Here is a 17,342-nt window from a genome sequence, read left to right as displayed (position 1 = left end):
GAGAGTGCTAGGGTGGGACATTGAAGTGATTCCAGCTCAGTGGAGAAGGAGTGGGTGAAGTAATGGAGATGGGGGAAAAGGAGGAACAGAGCAAGAAATCCCTTGCTTTGAATCATCAAGAGCAACTCAAGAGTTGATCAAGTGAGCTGAAGGTAAAAAGGGTTAGTTGAAGAACATGGTGTTGTATGTATACAACTGTGTACAACTACAGTATGTACAATTAATCAGTATTACATGAAGAAAAGTGCTGTTGTACACATTGTCTACATAGCACAAGGCCGCAGGTTATCACAGGCTGTTTATCAATACAAAGAACACAGAGAACAGACTTGTGTTCTTATGAAGACCAGTCTTGCCAAGCCACCTTGGAAAAACGAACTCGGAAGGACAGGAGGAAGTAGAAGGTGTCTATTGTGAGCTTTGAGATGTGCTGCGATATTCCTGTTGCGCAATTAATCGTCACAGCACATTTGTAGCCAATGAGAGAACTAATGGCATTAGCACACGCACAAGTGACAGCATTATTATCATCACACCAGTGAGGTTTTGCAGGACTAGTAACACGTTAAAAGTATAAACACTAATTTCCTTCATGTGTTTATTACTATATTAAAATGATGTCCAACAAAACAACAAGTGCTGACAGAGTATAACGACTCTCATGAGCCGTCACACTTTCGCGAGCTTACAACGAGAAAAACAAAGATTAATGTCCCTCGTCTGCCACCGTAGGTGCCTACCAAGTTCTTGCCCACAAGTCACTATCTGATTCATCCTCGATATTCTGCCTGATCGAGAACACATCCAGGTAATTTTATGCATTCTCTGTACTTGCGTTCTTGAGGAGTGGAATTGAACTTCGGCAGTGAATGATGATGTCAAACAAGTCCACGAATCTCATTTTCATGTGAAAATGATCAGTGCTGAATTTGCGGCAAACTTGCCATGAACTCTCGATTTCTGTAAGGGTGCCCCCAGTGACCAAAGCTGGAAGTGTTGTCGAGGTTACGGACATGTGTGAGCTCCGGTTTCTGGGTGAAATATCCACAGAGTGGCGCCAAAAGTGAGCATCATATTTTATTAACCATACGCCCTACCCAAACCTGCCCTAAACCTGACTGTCAGTGGAGTATAAATGTAATTTTAAAGTGAAAATGCAACCTCTGAATGACACTTGCTATTGTTTATGTGAACACAATTTCTTCCTGGTTTTCATTGGACCAGACCCATGTCTGGGAGGCTGCTCGTGCAGTGAGCTATCAGTAGCACTGGAGGGAAAGGTAAACACATTTGAACTGATGCAAAAATGTCAGTAATTCTACAGAATAAGGTTGATTTCAGTGTACATAAACATTCAGAAACAACATGTTGATTTCCCGTGTGATCCTGTTTGCTGTTTTACAGTACTGAATAACTTAGCTGTTGTATATTTAAGGAATATTTAAATTCCATGACAGGTGAGAACAATGGTATGAACAGAAGAAAAAGGTACAGGTATGTTCTCACTACCACTAGTCAGAAATTGTTTTAATGGAAGTTGTACACATTTTTGAGCAGGTTAGCACAAGAGTGATAAGACAATTACAGTGCTAATACTAGATAATGTGACATCAGTTATAACGTATGTGTTCATTCCCCATGCCTTAATGGCTGGAAAGCTGTCAGTAACCACTTGAGAGTTGTCAAAAAACATTTAGTGTGGGACAAATGAAGCTGAGGTGGGCAGCCGTCCAAGCCAGAGACTGCTGGGACACACGTTTAGCTCAATCACACTCTAATTCAGCTGGATGATCCCATAGAAAATACCACCACCCGTAAAGTATGGCTATTCTATACAGCAGCCCCTAAAATAAGATTAGGTGTTGCTACTGAGGAAGTGGAAGACTTACAACCCAGACTAATTTGGTCTTAACCTCTTCAACATCTACTTTCTAACACCTTCATTATGACATTTTCCCAGTCCAGACTACAAGGTGAATAAATGCTCACTCTCGCCATACACACACACATACACCTCTATGAACTGTGAGCTGTCCTTTCTCTCCTCTCCTTTAACGTTGGCTGACAACACTCTCTAATCCAAAGGGTTTCAAAGGTTCTCTCCTTTGTGAATACAAAACATACAGGGTTCTGAACTTTTGATCATGGTTGAAGAGAGAGAGAGGGAGGGAGGGAAAAATCGAAGCACCTCTTAACGAAGTCTTTACAAGGTTTGGGTTCAAGCAGAGTTCACGCCAAGCTTTTCTGCTTCTCAAAACTCAAACAAATTATTCCCTGAGATCTTCAAAAAGAAATGTTCGGGCAACAGGTTGCACCTAGGCCAAATTGCAATACCTGCTGTTCAAGACAGGAAAGGATAGCACATACAAATTGTATAATACAGAAGTATGTATGTAGTTGACATGAAATACTTTTGAAAAGTTGACATGTCTTGCGATGTGACTTGCTATACTCCATCTGAAAATATTTTTAAAAATAACTGGCTAATTCTAATATTATTAATGTGCATGCATATTTTATGACACATTAATTGAGAGACTACATGAAGTATTTGTACTTTAAAAGTTCATTTTTCAGACCGCAGGACCATTTAAAATCAACTAGTGAAAGGAAAAATTGTGAAAAACGTAAAATAGTAAGCAAAAAAAAAAAAATAATAATAATAATTTGGAAGCATCAAAATTTTTATTCAAGTCAAAAATATTATTTAACATCACTGAATCAACTCGAATATATTAGGTTATACTTCAACAAAACAAATTTTAAGGGTTAGATCAAGTAGAAATAGCGTCTTAAGGTATCGATTTCAGGTTACCACTTCTTACAGAGCATGACCAAAGAAATACAATTTCCATTGTACATTCATATCAGTTGTAATCTAAAATTTTGATTCTGATAAAAAAAAGGTTCATGGACACTTTATCTGTCATCTACTGTACCTAATAGACCTACACTGTAAAAAGTGGTAACCTGCAATTGTTACTTTGAGGAGCTAACCTTTAAAATTAGTTTTGTTGGTAGCCTAATGTTTTCATGTTGATTCAGTGATGTTAAATAATATTGTTGGCTTAAATAAAACCAGTTAATTTAGATGGTACCACATCAAATAATTTTTCTTTTTCTTTTTTTTTTCTTTTTGGATTAACAGAGTATATACTTTACACACATGCTTTTAAATTATATACTTGATAACATGACAATTATATACTAATATACCTGAAGATTAAAGACATACTTTAATGAACTGTTCACATCTATAAACACAAAATCTTGTGCTCAATCTAAATTATAACAAGCAGCTAATCAGTTAAAAGTCAGAGGCCTCTGCTTGCTCAGCACCTCTACGTGCCTTGTTTTCTGATTAATCAGAGCCTGAATTGTCAAGGACAGTGGGGGTCTTCCAATTGTCTCTCAAATGTAAAGCAAACAAGTTTCTGTTCCATATGCTAATCTCATTGTTTAATGACTACTCATAGAGTGGCCTAGATAATGAGGCTCATTAATATAACCACAGAAAACACAGGATTTGTTGATTTTAAGTCACTTGCATAAGGTTGTATTACGTCCAGGTACTCCCTGGGAAAACAGTGGTGATGGAAACACTTTTCATTTCTCCCCTCATCTTCTGCTCTCCTTCAGTTTTTGTTTATTTTCTCTTACTGTAGACTGGTCAAGAATATTTCTTTGTTGGTTGTGATGTGTTTTTTTTTTTTTTTAACCCACCCTTTCTTACTTTCTCATATTTGATTCCATGATAATTTTCATGACAAGCAGCATACACCAACAGGAATGTGGTGAAAAAAAGCAGATGCTGGATTTCCCAGAGAGAGGACAATCTGAGAGAGAGAGAGACAGGGAGAGTGAGACAGATAACCATAGAGAGTGACAAAGGGAAAAGATAGTTACTAGAACAGTCCATGTATCTTTCCAAAGCTGAGAAAACTTCCTCTCTCTCTCATTCTTTTATTCACTCATTAAAGGGATAGTTTACCCAAAAATGAAAATTATGTCATAATTTACTCATCTATGTGTCATTTCAAACCTTTATGAATTTCTTTATTCCGTGGAACACCAAAGGATATATTTAGCAGATTGTCCAAGCTGCTCTCTTCCATATAATGCAAGTGAATGGGGACCTGGGCCTGCCAAGCTCCTAAAAGGCTCCAAGCACCAAAAAAGCATCAGAAAAGTAATCCATATTACTTGTGCAGACATACAGGTTTTAAAAGTCATGAGGGTGAGTAAATAATGACAACATTTTATTTTTTAAAGTAATTTTAGAAGGTGTTGATGGGGAATATTTTAAATAAATACACTTCTTTACATTTTATTTACTGCTACACTGTAAAAAGCGGTAACCTGGAATCATTACCTACTGTAAAAGAGCTGTTTCTACCTGATCTAAACCTTACAATTAATTAAGTTAATTTAGACATTTTTAGGTTAACATTTGTATTTTTTAGTATAGATTGGTTAGCATAATAATGTCAAAAGGTCATAAATAGTGCATGTGAAACTCTTACATGAGATAAAAATGTGTCTAAGGAGAGTCAACTATTTAACACAAATATAGTCTTTCATTGTTTTAAGGTAGTGAATTTCCATTAAAAATTTCTAACAACCATTGTCCAGTTCTCTGAGAAAACCAGCTGTATCTGACGGCATCTCATAAATCTGGCTCTATTAAAAGTGTTTTTCAAGCTTTTGTAGAGGAAGGTGAAAAAAAAAATGTGAGAGTTCACCAATCCTCCACCACACATGTAGTATTAAAACTCCCCTGTAAAATTCTTTGATGCCTCTAGCTGAGGCAGATGTCTCCCCTTGGCCTGGTCCAGAACTGCAATTGGTTTAAAAAAAATATTTTTCACCCTTTTCCTGGAGAAGAACATTACATGTCCAAACGTTTCAAAAGATTACAAGAGTGAGTCCTGGAGGCGTGCTTTTTAATAAACCAGAGCGAGAGAGACTGTGTGGATTTTCACTGCAGAACTTTGAAAGAATGTTTATTAAGGGGGTGTTGTGGAGGTGTTGAAAGTTTGAGAGGACAGAGGGGCGGCCCACAGGACTGAGGGGGTTTGACCGATCTGGAGCATGTGGGCAAAGTCACCGCTTATTTGCAGATGTTATCGGGTCATGACTCCAGTGAGGCCTCATTGTCCCAAAGGAAACATAAAAACCCAGATGTTAAAGACATCAGGTGAGAAATCTTTTGATTGAAAAGAGACTAACAGCTTTGGGCAAGACATATCTTGCCTGATGTTTCACCCTTTTGGGGCCTGTTACTATTATAATTTTTAATTTGTCCAAAATGATCTACCCCTAAACTGTCTGTCATGTAATAAAGCAGGACAACTGTTATTTTACCCTCTCAGAACTTCTGGTCTTTAAACGTTTGTGGAAATTCAATATACTAATGTGACAGAGGCGACTGCAGCAATCCTTAATATAATATCAAGAAATACCTGTCAATTCCCTTTGAACAACTTTAAGTTCAGCGTTTTTGCCCAACCACTGATGCTATTTTTGAATGATGCTCTCTCATCTGTAGGGTCTTTGTGGTTATCTTCAACTCATACATCCCTGCTGGAAAAAAACTAGTTTGCTGGTCTCAGCAGGTTTAAGTTGGTCTCCCAACTTGGTCAAGTTTGTGCTGGTATAGGTGTTCAGGAAGTTGGTCTGCCTGATCAGCAATAAAGTGCCCAAAACCTCTTCTTTTCTTCTGACTAGTCTGGAAGATCAGCTAAAACCAGCAAACCAGTTTTGATTGCTTAAAATATGTTTATTTATTTATTTATTTATTTTTTTTTTTAATTAAGTTTTGTTTTTTTATTAGTAGGGACTCAGTAAAGGGTTTTACTAAGTCAGTTTCTCTAACTAACCTTGAACAAGGCAGAGAATGAATGTAAGAGCTTTTCTGCCAAACAGTGATTCCTTGAAGATGAAACATTTAGGGAAGACTCTAAGAGGTGGAATTTTGTCTGTTAGTAGACATCTCCTGACATGGGAAAGTCAAAGTGCACTGCCAAAAGTTCTTGGAACTTGCAGTGTCTGGAGTTTTCAAGCTAACTTCCTCTATGGCCCATTAGGCTACAGTATATGTGAGAATGCATTCAGAGTTGATGCATGAGGATACAGGAAATAGGCTGTGTAGGCGGAATGTTTTCAGATTAAGATTTAAACATGCTTTTACAATTAATGTTGTTCAAATGTGTTTTTCAAAGCATGGTGGCTTGGTACAAAGCTTTGAATAAAATGTTATTATATCTGCCACTGTATCTGGCTATAGATTCTGTATAATTTATTATGCTAATTGTCATTTTGATATGACTTCTAACATTTTTTAAAGCAAATATGGATCCAACAGAGCAGCATAATATTGTTGTGTTTATTGACGGAATGTTGATGTTGATAAAGAGAGCTCGCCCCATTGGCCCCATTACTTTAATAATGCTCTTTTGCAACTCTGAGGGATGTCATCCATTATGGATCAAGAGACTTTTTTGTTTGTTTGTTGTGTGCACAATGTCAGTATGCACAAGTCAAAGGGAAAAAGCCCTTTGTCTATCAAGCCATTAATAAACACAGGGAGTTAAATATTTCATCTCGTGAGGAGGTGCGTTAGGGGCCTCAGAGATCGAGGTGATAGCGAGCTTGAGCGAGCGGAGTTTGCGTAATGCTCTTTCTTTGGTGTTCTCTGGTAAACTTGCATGCACTGCCGTGGAGACCTCATCATTTAACTTATTTAACAAGGGCTTATTCTTTTGAAAGCCGATCCACCCTGAGGAAAGATGTTTTGACTCGACTTTGTGTCTTTCTATAAATAAATTAGCCCCTCTGTCATATTCGGCAAAGGAAATATTCAATTATTAACAAAAAGTGATGCATAATTTTATTGACTTTGTCTTAAGTGGCTTGTGAATAATTCTCAGATTTTACTTTTGTGTAATTGAAGCGGTAAATCTAATTGTGGTATTCAGATTGGGCTAGACCGACTGTGTTGGTGCAAATATACATTGCAGAAAATAGTCTTTAGTTCTTGTGTGGTAAACATTACACAGCAGCTCTTTATATGGATATGTATTTATATATATATATATACAGTACTGTGCAAAAGTTTTAGGCACTTGTGAAAAATGTAGCATAGTAAGGATGTCTTCAAAACTAATGCCATAAATAGTTTTCATTTATCAGTTAACGTCATACAAAGTCCAGTAAACATAAAAAAAGCTAAATCAATATTCGGTGTGGCCAACTTTGTCTTCAAAACAGCACCAATTCTCCTAGGTACATCTGGACACAGTTTTTCTTGGTTGTTGGCAGATAGGATGTTCAAAGCTTCTTGGAGAATTTGCCACAGTTCTTCTATCTATTTAGGCTGACTCAATTGCTTCTGTGATTTCATGAAATCCCAGACTGACACGATGATCAGTGGGGGGATCTGTGGGTGTCATGCCATCTGTTGCAGGGCTCCCTGTTCTTATATTCTATTCTATTTGCAAAAGGAATATTTGGGAGTCTAAAATGTATATTTCCTAATGACACACTAAAGCTAAAGATATAAATAACTATTTTAAGACACATTTTCTTTTTTTTTTTTTAAAAAACATTTTATGTGTCTAAGACTTTTGCACAGTACTGTATATAAGAGTTAACTTAATGCCTCTTCTATCAGAACAGAAATATAATCAGAATATGCAATCTTTTGGATCAGGATAAATCATGTACATTGTTTTTTTTTGTTTTTTTTTTTTAAATAGGAAAAAGAGAGAGAGAGGACACAGGGGAGACAGAACTGTAGAGAGAGAGAGAGAGAGAGAGAGAGAGAGGAGAAGGAAAAGAACAAACAGAGCATGTAATTAAAAAGTACACAGTCAAAGAAGTAGTTGAGAAACTATGAGGATTTGATTGAGAGTTTAAAATTAAAGAAAAACAGTGTGTGTGACAAAGAGAGCAAGACTGGGGCAGAGACAGAGAGATAGAAAGAGACAATTTCCCATGCTTAGTTAGTGATTTGGGGGGTGATCAGTGGGAAACCTCTCTACACTCCATACTTACCACAGATGAAAGACACCAGAGAGAGAAAGAGGGTTAGATTGCAGCTAAAGAGCAGAATCATTTCTCTTGTTTTGTTTTCTTTTGAGTTGTTTGCTTACCTCTGCTCTCCTTCTGTTTCATCTGGATTGAGCTTAGAATAGCTCAATATCTAGTTTAGTCTAGCACAATGGATAATTTCAGCAACAGTTTTCAAACCACATCATGATATTTTAACTGTGAAACGTATAAATAAAATTGCCTGAAAATGTAAAACATGAACACAACGCTTTAAAGGGATTGTTCACCCAAAAATGAAAATTATCTCATCATTTACACACCCTCATGCCATCCCAGATGTGTATGGCTTTCTTTCTTCTGCTGAACACAAACAAAGATTTTTAGAAGAATATTTCAGCTCTGTTGGTACATACAATGCAAATTAATGGTGGTCAACTTTGAGGCTCCAAATAAAAAAAGCATAAAAGTAATCCATACGACTCCAGTGGTTAAATCTATTTACTCAGAAGCAATATGGTAGGTGTGGGTAAGAAACAGTTAAATATTTGTCTTTTGTTTTTTCCTATAAATTCTGCTCCCTGTCCAGTACGTGGTGATATGCATGAAGAAGGCTAAAAACAAAAGTAAAACAATGTGAAAGTAAAAGTGGAGATTAATAGTAAAAAAAAAAAAAAAAAAAAGGACTTAAATATTGATCTGTTTCTCTCATATTGCTTCTGAAGATAGGGATTTAACGACTTGAGTCGCAGGAATCAATCTACGAATGGCTAACTTTTCTCTGAATATTTTTCTGAAATACAATTTTCTTTTTTTTACATCAACAGGCACATAACCTTTATTTTGTAACACAAACAAGTACAATCATTGGCAAAATCACCAATGATTAAGACACACTTAAGCAACCTAAATGTACAAAACTAATGTGACATACACCCATTAAACATGCAAATCTAACATTCTCTTTATTTGTCTAACAAAAATATATGCGCTCACAAACACACAGAACTTGCGCTACACATCTACCCTGGCTTAATTAACCCATGCTTAACTTCTCCCATAGCAACTTCTTAAAAGAGCCGGGGACGAACGAGAAATACTATCTGCCAGAAAGATTACCCTGCCAGTAGTAGATCAAAGAGGGCTGGACTTTGGGCCCCTGCGATTAGCCATAATTAAATAAAGTATGTCTGTTTAAACTTCATTAGCAGCTGGGTGTTTGCTTCAGCAGAGTGGGCACAACTCAAGCGTTCTTAATTAAAAGATAATCCAAAGGATTGCCCCCAAACTGCTCCTAAAATATACATTTTTCCCCTTCTGTTGTCTGTGTGTGTGTGTGGGGGGGTTTGGGACCAGCTTAGACCAGCATGAATTTCCAGCTATTGAGCTAGCATAGTCATGCTGTTAAGTTGTTTACCAGAAAGCAAACCAAAATCTTTCTGGTGAAGCTGGTTGACCATAGAGCTCTTGCTGGTTAAACCAGTTAATAAGGTGACCAGCAACGCAATTCTTTTCAACAGGGTTAAGCTCGTAAATTGCTTTCAAGGAAGTCCACAAGGAACTGACCTAGGCTTCCTTAATAACTTTTGCCAAAGTAACAAGGAGATTGGGGGTGGTGGAGAGAAGGAAGGAAAGAAGCATGAAAGATAAAGTTAGGAACACTGAACGAAAGAACGATATAGAGAAAGAGAGAGACTCCTCCTGATAACATCAATTTAGCATGCTATTATCTAAAATGGTGGAGAAGCACACGCCTGCACAGTCTGACATAAATCTTAGAGTGCTGGGGGGACACTGAATATGCATGAGCTGAAACAGATACGACACTACCACCACATTAATATTCCTGTCACTGGAGGTTTTCAAACTTTCAAGTGGATGACTTGAGCGAAGCCAGTCTGGAGTTACTCTAAAACCGGGGCAAAATAATCTGATCCATAATTAAAGATGTACAAGCCTGTGAACCCTAGCAGGAGGGAGAGCAGAGCGAGAGAGAGATGGTTCACCCCCATTTAAATGAACCAATGCATGAAAAGAGACAAGAAACAATATGAACCCAAGTCAAATCTTGCATAATATACAGTGTTGTTGGTGGTGAATTGACAGTGATTATATGGTACTGTGCTGACACTGGACTCTGTGAAGAGATATCACCTTGAACATAACAGGAAAATAACACTAACAAAAAGCACCAAAAATTGCAATGGATTTTGAAAAAAACCATGGGTTTTTGAACATGATAATGTTATACATTTATTTACTTATTTTAAATAGGTGAGTATCAGATAGTGAGGAAAAGCTGCCAGCGAGTGCCCAGCATACATGGGAACTCCTTCAGTACTGTTTATAAAGTATCCCAGGAGGATAGCTCATGAAGTTGGCTGAGAGAATGCAAAAAGTGTGCACAGATGACTTTAAAATATAAAATATGAATAAGAGGCGATTTATTTAGTGTTGGTAATCATTAGTATTAGTAGTACCATGGTATTATCATCTGATAAATCATCATATCATGTATCCTGCAAAATTATTTACTATTTTGTAAAGAAAATAAAAAATTAAAGAATAGGAAGTTCTCACCGTTGCATTGCAACAAATGCTGTACCAAAAGCATATGGTGACATCAACAACCCACCGAGCTATCTGATATTACCAGCAGTGTTGTCATCATTCTGCTAAATAGTGCCATCATATATTCTACATATCTATATTATATCTAATTAGGGACTATTCTCAATTCTTGAGCTTGTATTCTAGCTTGTCAATTCATAGTACTTACATTCACAACTATAACGTTTTTTGTTTTTCCCACTGCTCATTTTGCACTGCTCATCACAGACAAATTTTCCAGAAAAGTTCATCTGAAGGAAGCACTCAGAGTGACCCATCTACAGCAGCTTCATCAATCTCAGATGTGAGTTTGTGCTCTGGGTACAGATGGCTTATGTATTTATTTATTTTTTTATTGTGTTTTTCAGAGAGACTAAGAGAAAATAGTTCTGGGGAAGGACTGTGGTATCTGGTTTTAATTTAACAGTGACTGTAAGAACAATGAGAGTCACTATGGGAGGAAGAGGTTACAAAGTCTTGTGATGTGTACATCACCATCCAAACCCATGGATAATTACAAATCAAACTTAATCACAAGTTAGGATCAGGGACACTGTCAATTCCGTCTTGGCTACACTTGTGTCCCGCACATGTGTGGGATTTAATATATTTAATATCATTATTTCTCCTAATTACTTACAGTCAGTAATAGCGTTGAGACCCATACAAGGAAATGTGTTGCAGCAACCAATCGAGAACAGCGAATAAAGTACAGATTCTTCACTGATGTGTAAATATCTGAAGAAGTGTAGGACTTGTCGAAAAGACCTCTCTATCCAGTGTCAAAGCAACAACAGTGAGAGATTAGTTACCATGGTGAATCACTTCTGGGATAGAGTGATGAGTGTCAGTAGAATTGTTAACAGACATCTTCGTAAATTGATCCAGCTTGCAAAACAAAAACAGGACAGCAGACACATAGCACGACCTTGACCATCTCTTAAGCACACAGACCATAAATAAATAAAATGGCCTCTTTTGACAGGAACTGTCCATAGCTCGCTCTCACACATACTCACACTTGCTCACACACTCCCTTTGTTTGGAGTTGTTTGTGAGTGCTCTGGTCATTCATCACAGCCTGCCATATCCCGCCCTAGTCTCCCCCTCAAATGTATCCATTTTGTCCCTCCTTGCTCTTGCCCTCTGTACTGCATCTCTGTAAATTTTTACCATGGACTCGTCTAGAGGTCTGCGTTAAAGATATTGCTTTCTCTTCTTGTTTTCTTTTTCTTTCTATTTAAATTTGGGTAGCTTTTTCTTAGAGGACATCCACTGAATCAGTATGAGCTGCATTGAATAAATATGCTCAGATTTAATAACAGCATACCTGTTCATGCTTTACGATTAAATGAAAAGTTTACCCAAATTTGTATGAAAGAAACGAAGATGTTAAGCTAATGATGCTAGCAGTGCCGGTCCTCCCTATAGGCAAACTAAGCAAGTTGCTTAGGGCCTTCAATTTGCCAGGGGGCCTCTTTACACTGTCAAAGACATTATAAGTAGTGTAACAAACATACTGATGTGGGCCCCCACACAAATTTTTGCTTAGGGCCCCCAAAAGGCTAGGACCAGCACTGGATAGTCATTTCAGTCACCATTCACTTCTATTGCATCATTTTCCATACAATGAAAGTTGATGGTGAATGAGACTGTCATTCTCTCTAACAATTCCTTTTGTGCTCCACAGAAGAAGGAAGATCATATTGGTTTGGAACAACATTAGGAAGAGTAAATGATGAGAGTTTTTCTTTCTTTTATTTTTTATGAATTATCCCGTTCAGGAACACTAAGTGATCTGGTTGGAAAACAGGAATGCATAACAGTATGCTCTATGCCTAATTTTACACTGAAATGTAAGTTAAATCCTCATATTCTGCTTAAATTAATGTTGCTGTTTTTTTTTTTTTTTTGGGGGGGGGGGGGGGGTCAAAGAGACCTTTTAATGTACATGTAAAATAAATAAATTAATAAATATTAGTTGTAGTAGTTTCAAAATTATCCTCTTTTTTTTTTTTTCTTCTCTTCGAATGCTTTAAATAGGTTCCTTTGACCTAATCAAAATCCATTTGGCAGATATTATTGAAGCGTTATCCTTCTGTACAGTAGGCATGCACTTTTTTAGAAATGTGACTAGTATCCATTCTAGTATCTGTTTCTATTTCTGGTCAATTTGACCCCAGCAAAAACACATTGTATAAAAATACAAGAAAATAAAAAATATTTTTCTTATGAGTATTTACATTTTAAGTAAAACAGTAAAAATATCTAAACATCCCTAAAAAAAAAAAAAAATAAAAATAAAAAAAAAGCAGAATGACTTGTTTGAAGAATTGGTCTTGTTTTTAGAGAAATCTAAAAATAATAATTAGTTCATGCTTAAAAAAAATCCTTTTGAATCAAGTTTTTTTTTTTTTTTTTTTTTTTTTTTCTTACCACACTGGCCAATAGTTTTATTCCTGTTATAAGCATAAACATTACTAAATTTTGTTAGATTTCTCTAAAAACAAGACAAAATATCTCGTAATTTTCACAGTATTTTTTTTCTCTTTAAAAAAGGTTTTACTCTTAAAGAAATCAATACTAATTTTGATATGTATAGCCACAACATTAAAACCACCTGCCTAATATTGTGTAGGTCCCCCTCGTGCCACCAAAACAGCGCCAACCAGCATCTCAGAATAGCATTCTGAGATGCTATTCTTCTCACCACAATTGTACAGAGCGGTTATCTGAGTTACCGTAGACTTTGTCAGTTCGAACCAGTCTGGCCATTCTCTGTTGTCCTCTCTCATCAACAAGGCATTTCCGTCCACAGAACTGCCCCTCACTGGATGTTTTTTGTGCACCATTTGGAATAAATTCTAGAGACTGTTGTGTGTGAAAATCCCAGGAGATCAGCAGTTACAGAAATACTCAAACCAGCCCATCTGGCACCAACAATCATGCCATGGTCCAAATCACTGAGATCACATTTTTACCCCATTCTGATGGTTGATGTGAATATTAACTGAAGCTCCTGACCCATATCTGCAAGATTTTATGCACTGCACTGCTGATTAGATAATTGCATGGATGATTGTTGGTGCCAGACGGGCTGGTTTGAGTATTTCTGTAACTGCTGATCTCCTGGGATTTTCACACACAACAGCCTCTAGAATTTACTCTGAATGGTACCAAAAAAATAAAATTAAAATAAAAACATCCAGTGAGCGGCAGTTCTGTGGATGGAAATGCCCTATTGATGAGACAGGTCAACAGAGTATGGCCAGACTGGTTTGAACTGACAAAGTCTATGGTAACTCAGATAACCGATCTGTACAATTGTGGTGAGAAGAATAGCATCTCAGAATGCTATTCTGAGATGCGGGTTGTCGCTGTTTTAGTGGCATGAGGGGGACCTACACAATATTTGGCAGGTGGTTTAACCCTAAACTATTGCTTTTGAATGATGCTGCATCCATACTCCAAGGGGTCAGTGTAAATCCAAAACGACATACATAAATCAATTACTGAGTGCACCTTTAAGAATCTAAAGGTGTAAAGATATTTTTACTGGAAAACAAGACAAAAATACTTAGTATTTTTTTTTTTTGCAGTGAAATCAAAATAAACAACTTTCAGGAGCGTGCACATTGATCAGAAAATATTAGTATGTAGAAATTTGCATTTTATTTTCATAAGATTAAAATAAGTCATGATGTATCAACCTGCCACTTTAATGTTGAATATATTTTTCAAGCTATTACGTAAAAATGCTGACGCATAACACTGGTACTGTGTACCAGCCCTGAAATGCCCAATACCAAAAGCCACATTCTGGACTACAGTAGCTAAGGGTGTTTTTAACCTTTTCCACTAATACAGCCAGTTCTTGCAACAAGGTGCTGAGGTCAGGCCTTTAAATAGAAAGCAGAAATTCATCCTTCTGTCCTGCTTGGCCTCCAAATGCTCCTTAAAATCAGCCAGTTCTTGCAACAAGGTGCTGAGGTCAGGCCTTTAAATAGAAAGCAGAAATTCATCCTACTGTCCTGCTTGGCCTCCGAACTCTCCTTAGCTCTCATTTTGCAGTTCGTCACATTAATTTAGTGACTCGCGGTTCTTGCCCATGTCAGCAAGATGAACTGAATGGCCAAATGTCACGGCACTACAATGAAGGGAGAGGACTTGTCAGCCACCTTGTATCAGTACATGGCAGCTGCACAGGAAGATAATAGATTAACTTCATGAGTGTCAGAGCCCTACAGGACAATTTTGCTTTTCTGAGCACTTTTCCACTATTCCTCGCAGAGGGGTGGAACAACGAGGATGGCAAAGGGGGTGAAGCAGTTTCATTCACAGCCGCTGGACAGATACGACAAGGACAAGCCATTTTGACCTAATTACTGACAGAGTGGTTTAGAGATACCTCATTGCTGCCTCAGTGGCTGGGCAGCCCTCGAAACACCAATACAAAAAAAAAAGAAAAAAAAAAAAATCCACATCAAGGAGAAATGGATTCGATTTTAGAGAAGCTCTCTCACTTTTTTATTCATTTTTGTAGACCAAAATTAATCCTAAATCTACAGTAAATGGTTGTAGGCTTCATGAGATAAAGCCCAGATGAGAATTACGAGAGCTGAGCAGCTCTGGTCTCTATTAAAATCCATATGTACTGAGGACATCACTAAGAAATTAGGAATCTGTATTTATCAGACCCCATAGAATCAACTTATTAATAAATATCAGAGCAAAACAAGACAGATTTTCACTGCAAGTCATCACTCTGTTCCAATAATGCTTGAATTCAAAGCACATGCCTTGTTCAGAGCTTTCTCTATTCACTCGAGTCAAGAGCAGTTCTTATTGTTTTGGGCTACGGCAGTGACGTATTGCCAGCATAGTTACTATTGTGATGATGTAGCAAAAGTTCTTGGAATTTTTGCCCAGGCATTTCTCAGGACACGGAATGCGTCCACGCCACATGAGTGATCTACACTTCAATGAAATCTTGTTCCCCTAATGGGGACTTGGAATGCAACAGACCCTGATGATTTTAAGGATGGTCAAACAAAGTAGGAGAAAAGAACAAAGAGACCATTGACCATTGATTGGATTGAGACATATGAGAAAACAGCATTATTATGTGACAGCAAAGTCTATCTGCTGTTTCTCAAGATCACGCGCCTAGCCAGCATTGCACATCTCACTAAACGCATGGCTGTCATTCTTCAACTCCCACTGCGGGATGCCACCCTGGTCAGAGCTATTTGCATGTGTGATGTCAACACACCATGTAAGGCATTGGAACTGCCGTTCCAGCAATGTTCTCTGAGCGCTGCCCGGAGGCCATGTATTTATCATGGCAGAACAAAGTAAAACGTGGTCTGAGTGCTAAAACATGATGCTAATGTTTTGGGAAGGGTTTATTTATTTATTTATTTCAATTTCGCCATTCTCCAGTGTGTAGTAAATATGGTGAGAATTCAACTAATCATGAATGCAGCGGATGTCAAATATTGCTCATCTGATTAGAGTGACTTTTTTGACCTTCTTTGGCATGCCTCCGATGGCTGATCTCGAAGGCGTAGGTGTTTTCTTCATAGTGCTGCTTTCCCATGTTTGCCTGTGAATGATAATTAGCTGGTCAGGGTCCTGTCTTAGAAGAGCCAGAACCTTCACGAAGGGGCACCCTGTAATTGACACAGTCAGGAGGCAACAGAAAGTGCAAAACAAAAGTCTATTCAAGGCCAAATCCTCTTATAGACTTGACCATCCCCCCTCTTAAAATGGAAAAAAAAAAAAAAAAAGGAGGGAAAAGAAAGAATATGAAGGAGATAAGAGAGGAGAAAGAGAATGTAAAAGGTCTGCATGAATGGCCTACAGCTATTAAATAATGAAGAGTGCCTGATGGCTGACTGCCGATGAAGTTTGGTCCTTTTCATTTGTTGGTACCAAGCATTTCCCTGCCCCCCATTTTTTAACTATAAACACAGAACACAAGATCTGTGTCCAGTCTTTTGCATTCCATATATACGTTCTCAGGTCAATTTCCAACATAAAAGGGAACTTTCCAACAACTTTGGCTAACATTATGTAAAGGTTAGGAACAAATGTTGATAAAATAATGGAACGTCTTTGTGATATTATTAGTATTCGATACTCTCCACAATTGCTAGATCAAAATTGTTTGTACATCCTGTAAACCAGGGTTTTTAAAACTGGAGGTCGCAAGGGGGTACTAGGGGGTCTACAGAAAATGTGAATGATTTTTCGGTCACACTTTATATTAGGTGTCTTTAACTACTATGTACTAACATCAAAATACATTCAATTTGATGTATTTACTGTGTAACTATGTTTTTCTGCAAAATTCTCACAAGGTTCAAATTTTCTCTTACTGAGGTTAAGGTACAGGTAGGTTTAGGAGTATGGGTTGGGTTTAGAGGTTAGAGTTAGGTTTTAGGGCAATGGTTGGGTAAGGGTTAGGTATAGGATTAGAGGTAAGGTTAACAGTGTACCTACAAATGTAATTAAATGCAGGTACTTTGAATGTAAGTACAATGTAACAACACATGTGTATATAATAAGTACATAGTATCAAATGCTTAAGTACATAGTAGTAGCAAATGCTTAAGTACAAATTAGTTAAAGACACCTAATATAAAGTGGGACTGATTTTTCAAATGCATTTTAAGGGTTAG

The sequence above is a fragment of the Myxocyprinus asiaticus genome, chromosome 3, assembly GCF_019703515.2.
Source record: "Myxocyprinus asiaticus isolate MX2 ecotype Aquarium Trade chromosome 3, UBuf_Myxa_2, whole genome shotgun sequence".
NCBI lineage: Eukaryota > Metazoa > Chordata > Actinopteri > Cypriniformes > Catostomidae > Myxocyprinus > Myxocyprinus asiaticus.
This window is presented reverse-complemented; position numbering follows the sequence as displayed.